This window comes from Porites lutea, chromosome 8 (genome assembly GCF_958299795.1).
Source record: "Porites lutea chromosome 8, jaPorLute2.1, whole genome shotgun sequence".
NCBI lineage: Eukaryota > Metazoa > Cnidaria > Anthozoa > Scleractinia > Poritidae > Porites > Porites lutea.
In genome coordinates this window covers 6342826-6362751 of record NC_133208.1, presented here as the reverse complement: position 1 = coordinate 6362751, position 19926 = coordinate 6342826, and the positions used below count along the sequence as shown (strand labels likewise).

The 19926-nt window shown below is 39.4% G+C and overlaps 1 pseudogene; it reads left to right on the top strand.

The window, feature by feature from the left end:
* The first annotated feature begins 8620 nt into the window (after positions 1-8620).
* Positions 8621-13702, top strand: LOC140945151 (uncharacterized; annotated as a pseudogene).
* Positions 13703-19926: the final 6224 nt, after the last annotated feature.

Here is a 19926-nt window from a genome sequence, read left to right as displayed (position 1 = left end):
CAGAAAATGGTTAACTTCAACCTGGGTTAAGCGCAATTTTAAGCAAATTTTTGTCTTTTAGAATCATGTATTTGGGACCGGTTTGGAAATTCAGTTATCAAATATAACTAAACTGGCGATATAAAACAGTCTACGGAGATACACGCAATCGTACGCTTCGGTTAACTAAATTTTATCTCCTATTTATTACTTTGAGCGAAGGGTGGACTTCCACTGCCGCGTAATTTTTACGTGCGTAAATAAACGGCAACTATGAAAAGTCGAGTGTAAAAGTAAGTGTTGAGCGAGGTGTTTACGTTATGCGCGACCTTTAATTCATACATTGCCTCTATGTTATTTAGGCGCGTAACATTTACTTGCGCACGCACGTAAAAATTACGCGACAGTGGAAATCCACCTAAACTCTAATTGGCGTGGAGACTGAATAATAATGGTGTACATGTTTTTCTGTAAAGCGGGCAGATTATGATAGAGGTCAAATGAGCTATACTAATATTTATCTGAGTCAGTGCACCCTCTGTGGTACTCTGTGTGGCTTTCGAGGTTAAGCTGGGATAGTTGAATTGATGAAGTCACAGCCTTTTTTCAGCTGGAAAGCTTGGCCGAGAGTAATAGTAGTGGCGCAGTGGTGAAAGCAGGGCGGGTAAAGGTTGGGCGGTGAAACGAGCGCGTCCGAGCAAAAAGGTGTGATGCAGTGGACTGGGACTCTGCTTAGAAATGTGGCTTCTTTTCGACTTCGGTCACCACTTGCGATGTGGTTTGTACATTGGACACTGCCGCTGTCACTGAATTATGGCGGCTTGATTTGTTTTCTTGCACTTCCTCCTCGTTCCTTTGTGCTGGTACGCTGTCTCCGAGAGGCAAATGTTGCTATTTTTTGCGGGAGGTTGAGTTGGAGTAGACAAACATCTCTTTCAAAATGTTTCTCTTATTACTTCCATGTCTCCACCACTGAATTATATTTTCGTTCTGCTACTCGCCAATGTCGATGTTATTCCAAAACAAAAACAACTAAGTACTGTCTTAAACATGAAGGAAAATCTCATCCATGTCATCCATGGCAAAACTAAAAGACAGCAGATCGTGTTTCATAACTAGATGATGTGTATTTTATAAATGCGTGCTGCTCGTGCAAGGTGAAATTATGCTAATTTCAATCACCATCATCCTTCTTTTTAATTTTGAAAAAAACATCTCATACGTCTTTTTGTTTCTTCGAAACTTCAAAATTAGTTTCCCCTCAGTTTCTACTGTTTACCTTGTTTTTTATTAGAGAGAAAAACGGAGGAAAAACCTTACAACTAACCTCAATAAATTTTGTTTACATGTGGTTGCCGGATTTGCAACGCATTACGCGAATCGCCATGGCGCGTTGCACATCCGTGCAAAGTTTGAAGAAGTACAACGCCACTATATCAATATATATCAATCTAATTTTTTGTTATGTTATATAAAATTTATCCCCCTTTAACATATGTAAAAATTGAGGTTAAGAAGTGTTAAGCTTTTGTAAACGAAACGGCGAAAGACGATTAGGTGATATTTAATGGAAGGAGGAGGTATTCAACACTTTCAAATTAAACTCAAATTTTGGCATTATGCGACCAACAAGTTTGACTTATAGACGTACAGACACAAACATATGAAACTGTTTATTGATATTGCTATGAAACGAATTTATCTATTTAACACTGTAGCCTGAAATTACAGAAAGAAAATAGGATTTCCGGTTTGCAAAAAGGAAAATTTCACCGGCCTTCAAGCGCACCGGAAGCGCGGAAAGAGCGCTCGTGCCAGTCCTACTCCGCATCACACATTAAATGAAGAGCGGAGCGCTCGTTTCACCGCCCAACCTTTATCCGCCCTGGGTGAAAGTGCTCGCCTCCCGTGGCTAATGTGGCTCCGATTTAAATCCGGTCTTGACGTCCACCCCACATGTGGGTTGAGTTTGTGGTTGGTTCTCTCCCTTTCTCCGAGAGGTTTTTCTCCTGATACTCCAGTTTTCCCCTCTCCTCAAAAACCAACACTTTCAAATTCCAATTCCATCGGGAACGCACGGACACAGTTTTCTTAAGAACTCATAAGTGCTCATAATTACAAATTATTTACATTTTTTCGTGAAAACATCGAAGTTCGTGATGTCCATGTCTGGCAACATACATACATTATTCATTACCACTTAGTAGATCGAGAGAAGACCAGAAATGTTTTACTGGTGCAGGATTATTTGAAGATAAACGACTCTAAAGTTCCAGTGGATAAGTATTAAGGAAGCCAATTGAACTAGCTAGTAGAAAGAGATTTAGCTGGTGGATAGCGCTATCCACCGTTTGTATGAACAACTGCGACGTACTGTATTTTATTTAGCCTGTTCCAGGCGTTTAGATTTTAGAGAAGGCGTAAAAAGATGTGACAAGGAAAAACAGCGAGGGTGTGGAGTAGGCCTTGCTCTCTGACTTAGCGCCTATAACTCCACTCCGATCTGAACGTTTGGAACAGGCTATATTTCAGTTCGGGACAGAAAAATTGTAATGGAAAGTGCAGTTACTCGTCTTTGAGATCATTGAGAAAAAGGAATTTTTCCCAGTAAACAAGCTTTCTCGTGTGTGATTGGCCCCACGAGCAGGCAAGATCAATCTAGCACTAAATGATTGGTCACGGGAAAACCGTGCCCGCTAGCGATAATGTCGGCTTTAGTCCCGCAAGTGAAATCTTCTTTTGGCCACGAAACAAACTTTGTTTATCCATCCTGCCTGACCTCCCGGCTGCTCAGTAACTCAAATATCGTGATGTGAACCTGCATTTTTACTGTGGCGAAAAATTAGACATGAATAATACATTCAGACTTAAAAGGAGCTGCGATGAGACAATAGCTGCTGCTCATGAGGGAAAATGAAAGGTAAAGGCTCTTTGTTGTGGAAGCCACCAAACCTTCAAAACTAATGGCTTCGAGACTTCGAATGTCTCGCAAGCAAATTAAATTTTCTTTTAGCCGTGTATAAAAAATATCGTCATTATTTATCACGCTTGTCAGTTTTTAAACTACTAACAAACTATGAAAATATAATAAAAAACTTTATTTACAAAAACTGATGGCAATGACAATGGTTTGCCACAATGAAATTTAATCCCGGTAAAGCTACCACCTGCAAAAATTTTCGAACCTTAATGGTTTTTTCTTGATTTCCTTTTTCCTATTCAGTTTAAGAGTTGGCTCTTCAAAAACCGCAATAAACTAATTGCGGACAGAAGTACAGTTAAGCTACTTTGTTGGTAGTTTGGCGGGAAAAGGTGTTACGAAATCTCAAAGTTCATCCTGAGATATGAAAAACTCAGTCCTTTACAAAAAGCATCGATATATCGGGTGAAGATCTCTGTTTGTGGTCAAACGTAGTCTATCTTTTGGAACAATGTGACATGAACAGCCGAGAAATGACTACCAAATGGTGTAGATTTGCGTTAATCTGGTGACTTTCTGAGGCTCGATACAAGTGAGTATTTGTATTTGTTTGACGCCATACAATCATTCCCTCTATCAGGGCCAGATTTCTCCAAGACAAGATCAGGGGATTTTGCCGCATCCTTGTTACTTTATTCAGCTGTAATGTACTGTAGAACCGTATACTTTCGGACCACCTCAAGTGCTGCGACAAAATCTCAAAGCTGGTTCATCCTGAGATATGAAAAACTCCCTTACATAAAATTTCCGGTAAAGATCTCTCAATGTGGGCGTGAAACGTAGCCTATTTTTGGACCAATGTGTCACGAACAGCCAAGAAATGACTACCAAATGTAGGCGTAAATTTGAGTTAATCTGGTCACTTTCTGATCAGTATAATGATTTGTCAGGGGCCAGTTTTCTTCAGGAGACCTCGACACGACTTTGTTGCTCTTGAAACAACTGTGGTGTACTGTAGAACTTACAGTATGTAAGACCCCTACCACCTCAAGTGCTGCGAAGAAAGCACTCTTGTCATTTTGTAGAAAACCACTTATTTTGTTAGGTTGCCTCTGCGCACTTTTGTTTTCACGATGTTCTACATAAGAACAATAAAATTGTGGAATTGCTTTCTGGGTTGCTAATGCATCGATAATACATGATTGTCCCTAATAAGGTTCTTTAAATAAATCCTATCGTCCTGACGCAAATTTTCTCTCAATCCCTTCAGTATTCCGATGGTGATTTTCGGCCGATTCCGCATCCATTGCATAATATAGATAACCCGAAAGTCACTCCAATTTTGCTTTGATATCCCGAGTCCCGCTCTTAAATCCCGGATCCCAAACAAGGTCTTGGGAACCCCATAATCAGCTTTCAATTTGGGATCCGCTCGTTTCTTCACAAACACTTTTGACTGCGCGGTTTTTTCTCCCCTCTCCCTCTGACACAGATAGGTCTGGACTCTAAGGAGAAGAGAGGGCTCATTGCATTTGAGGTTTTATGCAATAAGCCAGCTTTTTTTGTCTCATACAAACCCTGCGCCTGATACACATACCGTGGTAGAGAAGCATAGTGTTACAGGCTAATTTACTAAGAAAGAGGATATATTTACCTGAACTACTTTACAGAGAAACAAGTGGCAAACACTCTCAACTTATTCAACATACAGCATTGAATATTTTCGTAACATAATGGCTCAGTTCAAAATTCGACCGAGAAATTATAGCGGAATAAACTTTTCGGCAACTACGCTCCCAGGGTCGCATTTTCTTGCGCTGCCCCGCTTCTTCCCCTCGCCCCTCCCCCTCGGTTTAACTCTTGGACTAAAGTGGAAACCCGGTCACCAATGGGCCAAACAAAAATTTGGCCGTGTTAACGAGGGGTTTTCTTGACAAGAAAATGTATAGCAGTTTTTGCCAGGCGGCCAAAAAAAGTGGCCGTAATAACATGGTGACCATATTACAGAGGTGGCCGCAAGCCGGGGTTTCACTGTACTTACGCTTACGCCGCAGTATCTCTCAATTCACGAAGTTCACGAAACAAACCGCTTGCCACGCAGGCCGTTCCCACTGGAAAGCCTAGTATTGACCCGTCCTATCGCGATTCCGTTATGAAAAGCCCGGAGAACAGATATCGCCGCTGCCTGACGAATCACTAAAGGAAAAGAGCTCTATCAAGTTCTGCAGGATTATATTTATTTCAGGGACCAATTGATGAAAACATGAAGTTTCTCTAATTTGAAGATTACTGATCTTGATTACGGACTTGAAATCTTGAATGATACATCTAGAATTAGTGCACTTTAAGGGAGAAGGCAGTTCGAGTCAAGAAACCATGATCATATATGATCATAGCAGCGTAAATTCTTGACATTAATAATACATTAAGCAATTAGCGCACTTCAGAGGAAGATGATCAAGATCAAATCAAGACACTTTTTAAAATCGCAATGTCTGGCGGCTATGAAAATTTAGACACTAATAATACGTTAAGTGCACTTCAAAGAAGTAGAAACATGAAATCAAGAAACTCTGGCCATGTCGATGGGAGCGAAAATTTGAGACATTAATAGGAGTGTCTTGCCCGGGTGGAGGAGGGCAATTCCTTATATAAGCTATATAGGTATGTGCCGCCCAGTGATCTGGTAGGTTTTCAGCGCCATTTTCGTCTGAAAACAGGAATACATCTTGCCCATTTTGATCTGGAATCTGGTATGGTATATGAGGGAACTACGGGAGTGTATGAACATATTTATCGTTTCAATTCCAAATGATCATGAGTAAAGAAAGAAAAAGCGAATATGCGAATTCGAAATGGGTTTGAAGAATTTTTTGTTTGCGCCCTAATCTAAGTAATGATGACATAATTTCTGCCTAAAGGCCAGGTCAGAAAACGGGTATGGATTTTAGAGGTCTGGTCTGAAAACTGGTGTTTATAATAACATTTTTTGGTCTGAAATAGGGTCAGGATTCGAAGAACTGGGCGACACAAATATATGGAAAACAAACTCGATACGTTTAACGAAACCTTATTGCAGCGAACATATTTTCAGTCCCTTGGCCCTTATCGAGGTTCCACCGTAACTATGGCACGGAAGAAGATCAAGCTCAACTCAAGATGCCATGGCCATGTCCATGGCGGCGAAAATTTCAGACAGTCCATCATTAGACGAGTTCAAAATTCGAGGAATTTTCGCGGAAAACTCGTTTCGGCAACCGCGCTTTCAAGATCGCATTTCTTTCCGTTCCCCTTTCTTCTTGGAGATAGGAAATTCTCCTTTACAAAAAAATATCAGGTGAAGATTTGTCTGTGGTCAAAACGTGGACTAGTTTTGAAACAATGTGACTTGAACAGCCAGAAAGATCTTAGTACCAAACTAAGGCGTAAATTTACGTTAATCTGGTGACTTTCAGTTTGCCGTCGATACAGTATTTATTTGACGAATGTCATCCCATTCAGTTGTTTCTCTCATGGCCAATTTGCTCCCTGCTTTCAGGGGATTTCACCACATCCTTGAAGTTTTTGAATAAATTACTGTGGTGTACTGTAGAACAGTATATAAGACTCTTAGACCGCCTCAACTGCTATGAAGGGAGAACTCTTGTCATTTTGTAGAAAATCACTTCTTTTGTTATGTTGTGTTTTGTGCACTTTAAAATTGTTTTCACGATGTTCTCCTAGAACAATAAGCTTGTGGAATTGCTGTTGCATAATCGAGGGTCCTCAATAGGTTTTTTTTTAACATATTTTTTATCCCGTTATTCAACACAAATTTTTCCTTGACTGATCCCTGTGTTAGTGAACACGTGGTTCAGCATAGTTGGCTAAATCAGGTCTATCCTTGCCCTTCACTCTGGGTTGCATGCTCAGTGCTTTGTAAAATTTTTGTTTTGCCATAAAGCAAATGAATCCGATTTATTTGCATGCTACCAATTTTATGAGGATCTTCGACCAACAGCGCGCTTTACCTTTTGTATGGAAAACCCGGGAATTCCGGGGAGAACTCAAATGGAACGGTTCATCCCGGTGGAAATCTTCCTCAACAAAAAGTAATACCTTTCGAGGTACAACCCTTTTCCCATTTTTATCGAAGCGACCGAAAGTTTTTGTACTATTTGTTTGGTTAACCACTGCCAGGCCTCCTCTTGAGGGGGAAGGTGATTTGTTTTAACTCAGGACTCGTTATCTGGTGTTTTGCAAATGGTACAACTCTAACCGATTCTTCTTTTAGCTTAACGTTTTCAAGTCCATGCCAGTACCATTTGTCAAAAAATTTTTTACCGAAATTTCCTAACAAATGGTAAGGGCTCCAGATGAATAATACATTCAGTAATTAGTGCAGTCTAAGAGGAGAAAGAATGGTCATGGCCATTAGATAGCGAAATGTAAACATGATTAATAAATTTAGTCAGTGCATTACAAAGGAGGAGAAAAATTAAATCAAGAATTTAAAGCAGGGAGTCACAGTCATGGTAGAGAAAACTTATACATGACGTAAAGAATATAATCAGTAATTAGTGCACTTCAACAAAAGAGGAAGACAATGATGTGCGTGAATAGATATGAGGGTGGTAGCGTGATTTGGAGACCAGAACTGTTCCAAAATAGTAAAATAGCTATGCTTTCTACGCTCATTCTATCGGATCGGGGCGCATTTATAAATAGATATTACTGTACAAGGCTATCCTGTCAGACTCTGAATTTTTGCAAAGAATATGGTAAATAAGTAGCGATGGCAAGACTGGCAGCGGTGTTGCTCCCATGAAATTTAATCTACAAAGCTACCACCCGCAAAAATTTCTAAGTAAAACGGGGTCTTGTCATAGTTAAAACTCATTCTATAGAAGACCATCTAGAGGTGAAGGTATCTTGAAACTGCGATTTCAAAGTTTCGGTAAGCTTTTAAAAAGATTTAGCCAATTAAGAATAGGCAAATTCCGAGAACTCTTAATTATGAAAATTACCAACACTGCGTTCTCATGGGGCGGCTTTGGGCTTTCTATGCGTGCATATCTTTTTTTCTTCAAAACGACGAAAGTTTAATTATGAAGGCTACCTCCTAGCCTGCGAATACAGCCGTTTCTCCTTGCTCCCTGCCGCTTTGGACGTCTCTAGCACTTCAGTGGAAAAGTTTCATATTTCAAATCTCTTTTCTCTTTTCCTTTTTTCTTTCCTTTTTTTATATATTTAATGTAACGGATTTCGATCATGAGGGGTTTTAAAACTGAGTGGCACCCAAAGGTTTATCCGTAAGACGGCCAAAAGTTTAGCCGCTAGACGTAAAAAATAAAAATTTGATTTTTAGTCGTAAAATAACGTTAACCATGCATAACAAATGGACAATTACAAAAGAAATGAAAAATTTGGCAACAGTCATTATAAAACAATGGAGTTTTTATTGCAACTTCAAGACATGTCTAATTTATAACAAGATTTTTGTTCAATATAACGGGACGGGCCAAACCTTTTTAACGGATTTGCGGTAAAAAGAATACGCTTATATACCCCAGTTTTCAAAAAACAAAAACAAAACAAATTAAACAAAACAAAAACCAAAAAAGGGAATTTTTCTGTTTCACATAGTGTGGACCTTTCTTATTCTCTAAGTTGGTTAACGATTTAATCATATTCCTATTCTTTTTTACGAATGCAATAAAAATACCTATTTTTTGTATTTAGGGAAGAATCTACCTATTGTATCTGCTATAAAAGCCACAGAGTTACCATGCAGTTGTCTATCATTCTCATCATCATTGGTATGACTGTGGTTGTTAAAGGAAGCGGTGATGTTCCAAGGGGACTCCATTTTGTTGGTGTTGGTTATAATCTGCTGAAAGGGAACCCTGAAGGAGGAGATGTGACAAATGGGGGTGTCGATCAAGGACTTCTTATCACTAGAAAGATCTTTAAGCTAACCTGGAACACTAACAAGAAGTCTTTAGACAACAGAATCAGTGAGCCAGATCAGGTGACCTTTGCGCCACGTTCATCCTGTGTCACAACCAACAAGAAAGAAGTATTTTTCGGTGCTAAGAGTTATCAAGAAAAACTAAACGCCGATGTCAAAGTTAGCGGTAAGCGGAAAAAGGGAGTGCTAAGATTTCAACTATAGTAATTGATATCACACACTGATTCTATGATAAGAAACGACTATGCTGCCGCATGTAAAACCGTTTATACTTGTAGGTAAGTAGATATCGATGCTGCGCTTAAAATTCTCTTAAGGAAATATCGCTTTTACAGCATTTGTTGTGACTACTTTTATAAGTGATTTTCACTCATAGTAATTGCCTAAGCTTTGAAGTTTTAAACTAATATAATAATTATTCTGTTAAATTTCTCTGTAGGTAACTACAACTACGGCTTTGGTTTGCTTAGTGCCGCTTTTTCGCTAAGTTCAAGTAAGAAATAAAATGAGTTACTTCCGTAACTGACGTCAGTACTCATTGAATTTAGGGACTGTGCAATAATTACCTGGAGGGGGAGGGGGGGTTGGAAAACTAGAGGGGGGGGGCATAGGAGAAAATGGCAACAAGAGAGAGGGGGGTTGGATGTAAAATTTAATACATACAGGAAGGGGGGCATTACTTTTTCATTCCTTTTTGCAAACTGGAAAAGTAGTGGAAGAGTTATTAGAGTTCAAATATAAATACTAACATTGGAATGAAACTATCAAATTTATCAACTCCAAGGTGTTCTGATCTATGAACTGTTGTTTTCCTATCTGTCATACGTAGGAAAGGAATGCCTCTGTTATATATGTTAAAATAGTGCTACTTTATTTGCACTAGGATTCAATAAAACAGGAAACTTTAATTAAAAGTTGCAAAAGTAGCACTATAATGTTATTCAAAGGAAAAGAAAGATGCCAATGTTAGCACACAAGACATCATAATTTAGCAGAATGAAAAACCCAACTGTTGAAATTTTAATAGCAATACAAATTTAAAGTACGTTAAATAAAACACAGTATGATTAAATTGCTGTGAGCTTCAAATTAAGTTGAGCTTCTCACCCACGCACGCGGGAACCTTAGTGCTAGAGATACTGTAGAAGATGAAGAATCTCCCAATTCATGCGAAGACGACACAAGCTCAGAGTTTCAGTGATTCTGATGACGCTTCAAATGACTCTTTGACATACGTCGAAGGGTCATTTGAAGTGATGTTTGTACCGGAGGAAGAAATCCAAAAAGTAAACTAGGTATGAGGGAATCAATGGGAGGATACCTTTTTCCAACGGCGGGGGAGGGGAGAGTTAGCCTTAATATTATCATTATGTGAGGGGCGGGGGTTGAAATTAATTTTTGCTTAATGAGAGGGGGGTATGACTTAGTTTTGGGGCATATTTCACCCATTTCCCAATCCCCCCCCCCCCCGCCCCCCCTCCGGATAATTATTGCACAGTCCGTTAGTTGTTTCATTTTTTTTCTTGCATGTTTTTGACTTTTTGTTTTTTTCTTCCGAAGTTACATTTAATAGTTGATAAGTGGTCGCCATCGGACCCGGCTATACAGCTTTTAATTAGAATTTTTTGTTCTCTAAGACCTTTCCCAAACTTTGCTGTTTTATGTCTACAAATCATTGACGATGTTCATCATGCTCAATATCTCTTCTTTTCGGAGCATTCTTTACAGACATTATATAACGTTTTCAAATGCTGGATTACACCATGTTGAGAACCTCAACTGAAAGTCACTTTAGATAAACGCAGATTATATTTCATGAAACTTTTAGGTTTTTGTGTGCACCACATGATCCTTCGGGAATAAGATTTATTACGAACCTAATACATTTCATTTCTGTTTTTAGTCGCAAAATTCGGTATCTATGTCTGGAAGTTACGTGGGATTCAGTGCCTCCTTAAAAGTCGATTTTAACGCGTTCAAAGAGTCAATGTCATAGAACACCAAATTTGGGGAGCATAAGGTGGTATTCAAGTCTGGAGGACCAAACCTGCCTGAGCCCATTGGAATTAAACTGGTGCCAATTACTAAAGCTTTTGATCCTGCTTTTTACTCCGTCTTGGATCAACAGTGGTCCGCACGATGCGTTCATTCTAATTCTCTACTCAAAGCGCGCAAGGCGGCGGTCATAAGGGCATTAAATGAATATCCTCGCCTTAAGAAAACCATAAAACCTATAGGTACGAGTCTGTTATAGAGGAAGTAAAAAATAGATAGCATCGATGGAAATGTTATAAAATTAAGAACGTTACTTTTGTCAGAAAACCTGGTAAACTTTTAAGTAATAATTCAAAGGCAATCTTTATGCAGTAATGCTAAAGAAATGCGTACACATTGTTGATCTGAGGCCTGTTTACATGAAGGTGGGGTCACCCAGGTGGTGGGGTAATCCTCCCGTTCATATAATCTCTCATACGGCCCCCTCATCTATCATGTTAACCTGATCAATTTGAATTGGGAGAGGACGGTTAGCTCACCTAAGTGTTTTACTTGATCTACCTGGGGTTCCCCGGCCTGTCGAGCAATGACGAACAATGGGTAGATTTTTCAGGAAGGTCAACAAAGATCACGAGTGAATTCGTTAGCCCCAAAGGACATGTTGAGCACGACTCAGAACTAGAAACAAAAAGTATCTATTCAGTGCTTGACGGTATCTTATTATAATTAGATCCCGAAGTGCGGATTCCTTTAACCTGGCCTAAGGGGACATACGGTCTTCCCAAGCCTAAGTCAGGATGCCCCAAGGGATCAAACTTCCCGTGGCACTCGGGATATCGCAAACACGACACTGAAGATACTCGTGCAAACAACAAGTGGTCATCTCCATTTGATTTGGCTGGTCCATACTACAGAAATAATATGTTCCAAAATTTCTGTATGAAAACAAAAGACACCGCTTCTGTTTACAATCTTCCCTGGCCAAGAGGTCAATAGAGTATTAACAAGAAAGGGGAATGTCCCGAAGGTTTGTGTTATTTATTTGTTTGTTTGTTTTTTGGTTTGTTCAAGCCAATTTTAATATATAATTTAGGCGGTGAGCTAGACTGTTTAGACAGCCCGTCGTGGGGGTTAACATGGTTGTTTGTTTCTAGTTATTTGTCTTTGATCGTCAGTTTAAGCAAGAGACCATAAAGGGGACAGAGAGGGCATCCCCCATATACACCCTATTCCATAGGTAACTCGTCTCCAGTTATTTTTAGAATCGGGATAAAGTTACCTCGCGCGAGGTGTTCGTGGAGGTTTCGCATGACTAAACGCCGTGCAAAACATGTCGGGCGAAAGGCAATGAAAGCGTAAAAAGATCGAGAGCATTCCTGAATATTGAAGCGAAATGAGTCGGCGCTCACCTGGGAAAAAGGAATCGCTGGACTCTTTGACAACCCGTGAAATCAGTTTAACTCGAAGTTGTCGTAACCTCAGGGCTTTGATAAAATGAGAAATTTCGCCGGTCTATTGAAACCGGTCGTTTGTATAAGGCAAGTAGGACGCCAAGTGTGTCAAGATGAAAAACTGTAAATTCGAGAAATTCAGCGGTTTCCAAATTTAGGTCATAATTTATGCGAAAATGATAAGCAAACTTTACACGGATTATATCTAATAAACTATGAGATTCATCCCTTTATTTTGGGCATCGTTATAACAGATGGGTCCTTGCAAGTCAGCAAAAAGCTTTAGGGCCTTGTAAATGCGCGCTGAATTTCTCGAATTGGGTCTTTGCGATTTTGGTGAAACTCTGTTCAGCGCAAGGCACTAATGCGCACTATGTGTAGCCGAGAGATTTTCACGAAAAAATGCCGGCAACAGCAGATTTTCGACTCAGACCTCAAAGGGGCGTGGCATTATAACCACGTGACATTTACTCCGATCGCCAAAAATTTTATGTTATATTGTAGATTGATCTATATGTTATCCATTCTATGTGTTAGACTTACGATAAAAGTAAAGGTAGAGATACCAGAGAGCTTCAAATTAGGATGGTACCCCCCCCAAAAAAACTGGGTCGAGTCACCTTAAGTCATGACTTAATTGACCAATCAGGTAAATAAACAGATTTTCATACCATCAATTGACGAAAGACAAGTCACGTTGACTCTGGAGATGATTACTGCACTGGTTTTCGAAACGTCACTCTCCTGGACTCACAGTATATTCATCGGCACATAATCCACCTAGTTATGAGATTCAATTTGGCAAATAATAATGATGATGACGATAATGATTACAATACCATGATTAAAACAAAGCGTCTTAAAACGGGCGACTTCAGTAAGAGATGAAACGGCCAAGCTAAGATAAATCCGTATGGATCTCAATGACCCTCTGGTGGTACTGAAGAAATCCCTTTGATGTATAATCTATCAATCACACACAGGTTTTAAAGAAGGACAGATAAAATGGGATGACGAGGATGATGACAACGGCAACAGATATGGTGGTCAGATTCCAGAAGGCACTTATGGTAAAGACACCGTTATCTACTACTGCTGTCGAGCAGATGGGTTCGCCACAAATCCCATAATTCTTCCCGCTGACTCCCCATTCGTCTTGCTGAAATCTAACACCCACTTGTGCCAGTATGTGCGAGGAATGAAGGTTAGAAGTGAGTGGTTCCGGTGGGATTGTGAAGATACAAGAAATGCAAATTCTAAGGATGGGTTCATACCACGCTCGAAAGTGGACAGAGATGTCATAATCGATTATTGTTATTATTATCGTTGATTAAACAGCGATTTTCTGGATTTCAAAAGTCTAATATGTAATTTCAGGGCATAAAGTAGCTCTCAGAGGAAAAAAGAAATAAAATGTGTGTTGGAACTGTTCCTCTGTTGTATCTATAAATTAATCCATTTTACGTGAGTCGTATGTCATACGAATCGTGATTGAGTGAGACTGTAACTTATGATTTAACGAAAAAAAAACAACAACAACAGCGAAAACATAAACAACTATGCTTTGATAGATTGTGCTCGCAAAAGGTACATAATATATATGCTACAAGCAGCGCTCTTACATTTTCAAAATCTTGTCAATAATTATTTTTCAGAGGCCATACCAATATTTGTCCTTGTCTGATCGCTTTAAAATTTTCACCGATGATTGACTATAGATTGAAATTTGTCAAAATGTAGGTTTTAGTAAAATCGATATTACTATGACAACAATACACAAAAAACTTTGAAATTGATAAACGCCTAATTTTGCGCGATCTAGACCAGCTACTGAAAATCCAACACTAGGAACTTAAAGTTTGGTGTTTTAATTAGCAAATAATCTCTGTAAGGAGTAAAAAATTCTGTATGTTTGAATTCGACTAAACGAAAATATATTTCAAACCTTCAATTTTCAATAGCCGTCATAGATTATTTAATTAAAATGTTATAAAGGACTCAAATTATTCTTCAGTAGGATCAGAGTGCTGCTCAATATCATATTTCGATGCTAGGAAATTTTGGTGTATTTTCGTTCTTGCGATCTTAAAAACTAACCCCTTTTTCTCACCACCTGTCTAAGTGCGACTTCATTCAAAATTTGGACTTTTAGCTCTTTTTTATATACAATATATCTCTGAAACGACTCAAGAATTGTTTTAAAATCTCTTCACATAATCTTCATAATGTATATAATAATGTCTGAAACTTTCATTAACATTGATTCACTGCAACACCTTGAAATTTCAAGACAAACCTATCCTACGAACCGGACAAAAATCCGCGCCACAACATTCACTTGACGTTATGCTATTTTTTCCAAATTAATATCCATGACTAGTAAATATTTTCGACAACTGGGAATTCTCAGTGTTACGTTTGTCTTTACATCAAAGCCGATCCATGAAAGTAACTCTGTTCACTGCTGTAGAAACTTTGATCGCAAAATCACTACAGACATCCCTGCAACACACTACAGAGGCGTCTGCGACCGAATTACAACTTCAGCTCGGTATCTGTCAACAACTCTTCAAATTCCTTAAATTCCTTCTCCAACACGGTTTCAGACAAAAATAGTTGGGACACTTCCACCCAACACTTTTTTTTTTCACTTCTGGCCCGTCCCCTCGTCCTCCCAATGTTGTTTATCGCAGTTAGCTCACCACATTTTGCACACCAACATTGGGAGGGAAGAAGATAGCAAAGTGTCCCAACAATTTTGACGGAGACTCTAGCACAAACTATCAAAGCCTATAAATAACAACAAGAGTAATTAAGAAGCTCCACCTACGGCAAAAGACAAGAATTTCCGCTGTATTGAATGACCAAGTTTTTCTCTTTAAACTTCAGGGCTCAGAGGAGCTCGTTATTCCAGAACCCGGGGTGGGGGTACTCCCTTATATAAGCTATATAAGTATGTGCCGCCCCATCGGGTAGGGTGTTTGCGCCGTTTTGGTCTGAAAACGGGCATACACTTTGCCCATTTTGGTCTGGAATCGGGTATGGTTTTTGAGGGAACTACGGGATTGTATGAACGTCTTGATCATTTCAATTCCAAATGAATAAGAAAGAAAGAAAAATATACCAATTCGAAATGAATTTGAAGAATTTTTTTGTTTGCGCTCTAATCTAAGTAATGATGCAATAATTTCTGCCGATTCGATTACTTAGCCGGCTCCTGTTCAAACTAAAGTACTGCAATAGACTATTTTACAGTTGTGGGCGTAGTATCCTAGCCTTTGAGTGAATGTGAGGCTCAGGTTGACCTTGTTTTGATACAAACCTCTTGACTTACGTAATAAAGCAGGAAGGGTTGTATTAAAACAAGATCAACTCCAGCTTCGTTTGCACCCGCTAACTGTAAAAGGGGCTATTGAGCTTTCGGGAAACAATTTTGAATCTTCATTTGCGGGTGCAGACAACGAGCAAGCAGTGGACAATTTCAATTTCGCACCGAGGATCTTTCGACCGACCTACATGTTTACAGATAAAGAAGATTCCGGGCGAGGGATCACTGTACTGGAACTGACAGGGAAATTCGGTCGAGGAATGAAGCAAGAATACCACAAAACACAAAGAGGTCAACTAACATGTCCTCATCGAGTACATGAGTTTGGGATGACTGGTTAAAGAACGGAACACTTTTTATTGCCCCCGCAGGGATTTCGCCCAGAAGGCGAAATCCCTAGGAGGCATCCTAGTAACTCGCCCGTATATTAAGGAAAGTACTTACAGTTGAAATATACAGTCATACAGTCAATATAGAAAAAATCTCGTTTTGCTAGAACGGGGGCCGCGAGGAACCGGTAGCTAATGATGACGTTTCTATTGTTTACGCCCGCAAGTACAAAATGGTTAGGATGACGAAAAAATCCCGAAGGGACCGCTTACAATAGGTAGATTTTGTGACATTAATTGTGCAATCATACTTCGAGTCTTCCGCGTTACGTGTTATCAGTGACATTCTGTGGAGCAGTTGTTATGAAAGTTATGGACCAAACGACACTCGTTAAGCGTAGATAAAGTTATAAGGTGCGTATAACAGTGTATATTTTAACACCAAGTGAGTTTTGCCAGACACGAGTTCACAAATCTTTGATTGGAAACCTTGCCAGACACTCCTTCTCTTTCTTTGACCGGAATAAGACTCGGCCCCAAACAAGCGAGACTAGTGAATGATTCAGTGGCTAGCTTATCACGAGCAGAACGATGGTTGCTTACAGAAATTCGCCGATCATCAAATTCTGTGCTGGCTTATTCCCTGCTCACAGATGTTCCTCCGCTATAAAGTTTAAAATAAGACTAGAATGCGCAAGCGTGATTTGATCAAACGTCCATTTAATTTCTAAGGCTTACTTTCCGGCAAATAAAATGAACTAAATATAAAAAGTGAAATAGAAATAGCGAAAAATTAAACTTCTAATTAAATCTTTTCTTATGGTTTAGAATAAACTATTCTCGAAACTGAGAATGTACTGATCAAAGATGTGTAAATCGAACCAAAACTGTGCATGGAACCTTGCGTTTCCTGAATTTATCTCACTTATAATTGTATGGAATATGTGTGAACATCTTCATTATGAAATCGGTATATTTCAAAGAGCTACACAACAAGCAAGAATACTATTGCCCGACAATATACAGAGCGGGGGCAGCTGTAGTGTCAACTATTACTAGTTATATAAACACCAATGAAATACCAGGTGAGCTTTCGCGCGAAAACTTGATATCTTCACATGTGAAAAATCTTCACATGTGAAAATATCACCGTTGCTATGGCTACATAATAGATCGCGCCTTTCACACCAAAAAACTATTCAAGTGAAGTGGTTTGGTAGTTCATTGGTGTTTATATAATAATAGAACATTACATGGCCACTTGGAAATACAAAATTTCTCTTGTCGTGTTGAAATAATATTTCACTCGTTCGCTGTGCTCACTCGTGAAATATTTTTCAACACTCGAAGAGAAATTTCGTATCTCGACACCGCCCAGCGATGCAATATCCTCTATCAGGAGCTCCTGCCTCTATATACGACAGCGACCCTTTCGTAGAACCGTAGGATTTTAAAGACACTGTTCAATTTCGGAAATCGATTAACCACTAACTAAGAAAATCCGTGAATGTGTCGCAAAACAAACGCAGTTCAGTTTAGGTTTAGTAATTGTAGCGTCGTGTTAATATTTCCAATAAGCATTTGTACTTTATGAAAAGATAATTAAAATGCGAGGCGATTATGTATTGATATGCAAGGAGAATAAGTCACTTATCCCCCTTGTACATTAATACATAATCCCCTCCCATCTTAATTAGCTGTCTAATAGCCCCGTTCTTCCCTTCAAACAATCAAAGCCGCACCCAGCTTTTCAGACAGTTGATTCGGAGGTTATGTTATATATTCCCCCCAAAAAGGACAAAGGAACTCGAGCTTATATAAAAATAAGTAGTTTTCTCGAGAAATCCCGGCTGTTGCAATTTTCAAAAACCTTCCACGCGGCCGTTGAAGCGATAAATAGCAAGGAATTGAAGGTTAATATTCGCGAAAGTATCTAATTACCTCGCTTAAATGTACATTATACACACTGCCAGTCATCCCATGTCCGATACACTCTCTAGTCAATTTTTACACGTACCAAGAGGTTCAGAAACCGAAATTTTTAACCGGTGCGTCTATTTATCAAGTTATCCGATATACTGTTCGTGGAAAATTTCTTGTGTGTGCGTGTTGCCAAAAGGCACTGAAGCTTAAAACCATGGACAGCAGGGAGCCAGAAAATGACCAACTTCAACCTGGGTTACTATAAAAAGCGAAATTGTAAGTAAACGTTTGTCTTTTAGAATCATGTAATGCATTGGGACCGGTTTGGAAATTCAGTTATCAAATATAACCAAAGAGGCGTATGGAAAAGGCCGAATCCGGAACCGGAAGCGGAGCCGGAAACGGAAAATGTCATCTGGGTGAAAAACTGTTGCTCCAAGAAAGGCCTTAAACAGTGCCTAGGAGGTCTGAAATGCAGGCAGAATACAAAGAAAAACAAGAGGACGCTAAAGGTAAGCTTCAAAGCGATATTCAATGTACATTTTGCTAATTTAGTGAGCAAAGAACATTTCTCCATACAACGTCTTATAATTTTCTTGCTGTATGAATAATTAATTAGCTAAGTAGGATAATGTTGTTCAGGGCTCTCATGGTGAGCTTGGGCTACCTGTGGTAAGAATATAAACGTTTTCATTCTTTTCCGTTTAACTGAGTTTGAAAAAATGTTACCATTTTATAAAAACATATCTGTTTTCGTTTACAGATCGCGACAAAGCGATGAATCGATTGAAATGTGAGTACGTGTGAAGATGTGAAGTCGTTGTTCCTTGAATTTATGCTCGAGTCTGCGGCGGAACAGCATGGGCCGGTTTTTTGAATTTTAGTGGTTATGTTCTTTTTTTTTATAAAGTCATGTACTACAACTGAATATTTTGTTTGTTTGTTTGTTTTTTCTGGTAAAAGTGTCTAAGCGTGATGCGTAACCATGTTTGATAAAAAAGAACACATGCGTGAACTAAATAACCAAACGTAAGCTCTTTCGCGCGGTGAATATATAGTTGGTCTCACGATCACTGTGCTGAAAATTTCTCAAAACAATGATAACAGAGGACGCCATCTTGAATTTATTTCCACACGGGTATCGGAAACTGGTTTCAGTGCTTCCCAGTTTGGTCTCAATTTAAGTTCCGGTTCCGGTTCCGGTTCCGTTTCCAGCTCCGGTTCCGGATTCCGGATTCCGGATTCCTGCTTTTCAATACGCCCTAACCAAAGTGGCGATATAAAACAGTCTACGGAGATCCACGCAGTCGTACGCGTCGGGTAACAAAATTTTATATCCGATTTGTTACTGTTAACAAAGGGTGGACTTCCACTGCCGCGTAATTTTTACGTGCATAAATACACGGCAACTAAGAAAAGTCGATCGTAAAAGTAGGTGTTGAGCGAGGTGTTTACGTTATGCGCGACCTTTAATTCATACATTGCCCCTATTTCATTTAGGCGCGTAACATTTACTTGCGTACTTAAGTAAAAATCAGTACGCGACAGTGGAAATCCACTTAAATTCTAATTGGCGTGGAGACTGAATAAAAATGGTGTACATATTTTTCTGTAAAGCCGGCAGATTATGATAGAGATCAAATGAGCTATACTAATATTTATCTGAGTCAGTGCAATTAGTTGGACCCTCTGTGTGGCTTTCGAGATTAAGCTGGGATAGTTGAATTGATGAACTGCCTTTTTTCAGCTGGAAAGCTTGGCCGAGAGTAAGGGTAGTCGCGCAGTGGTGAGAGCACTCGCCTCCCACGGCTAATGTGGCTCGGGTTTAAATCCGGTCTTGGCGTCCACTCCATATGTGGGTTGAGTTTGTTATTAGTTCTGTCCAGTTGCTCCGAGAGGTTTTTCTTCGTGTACTCCGGTTTTCCCCTCTCCTCAAAACCAACACGTTCAAATTCCAATTCCATCGGGAATGCAGGGACACGCTTAAAAGTCTTCTTAAGAATTCATAAGTGCTTCATGAGTACACACACAGGATAGGAAATAACAATTTA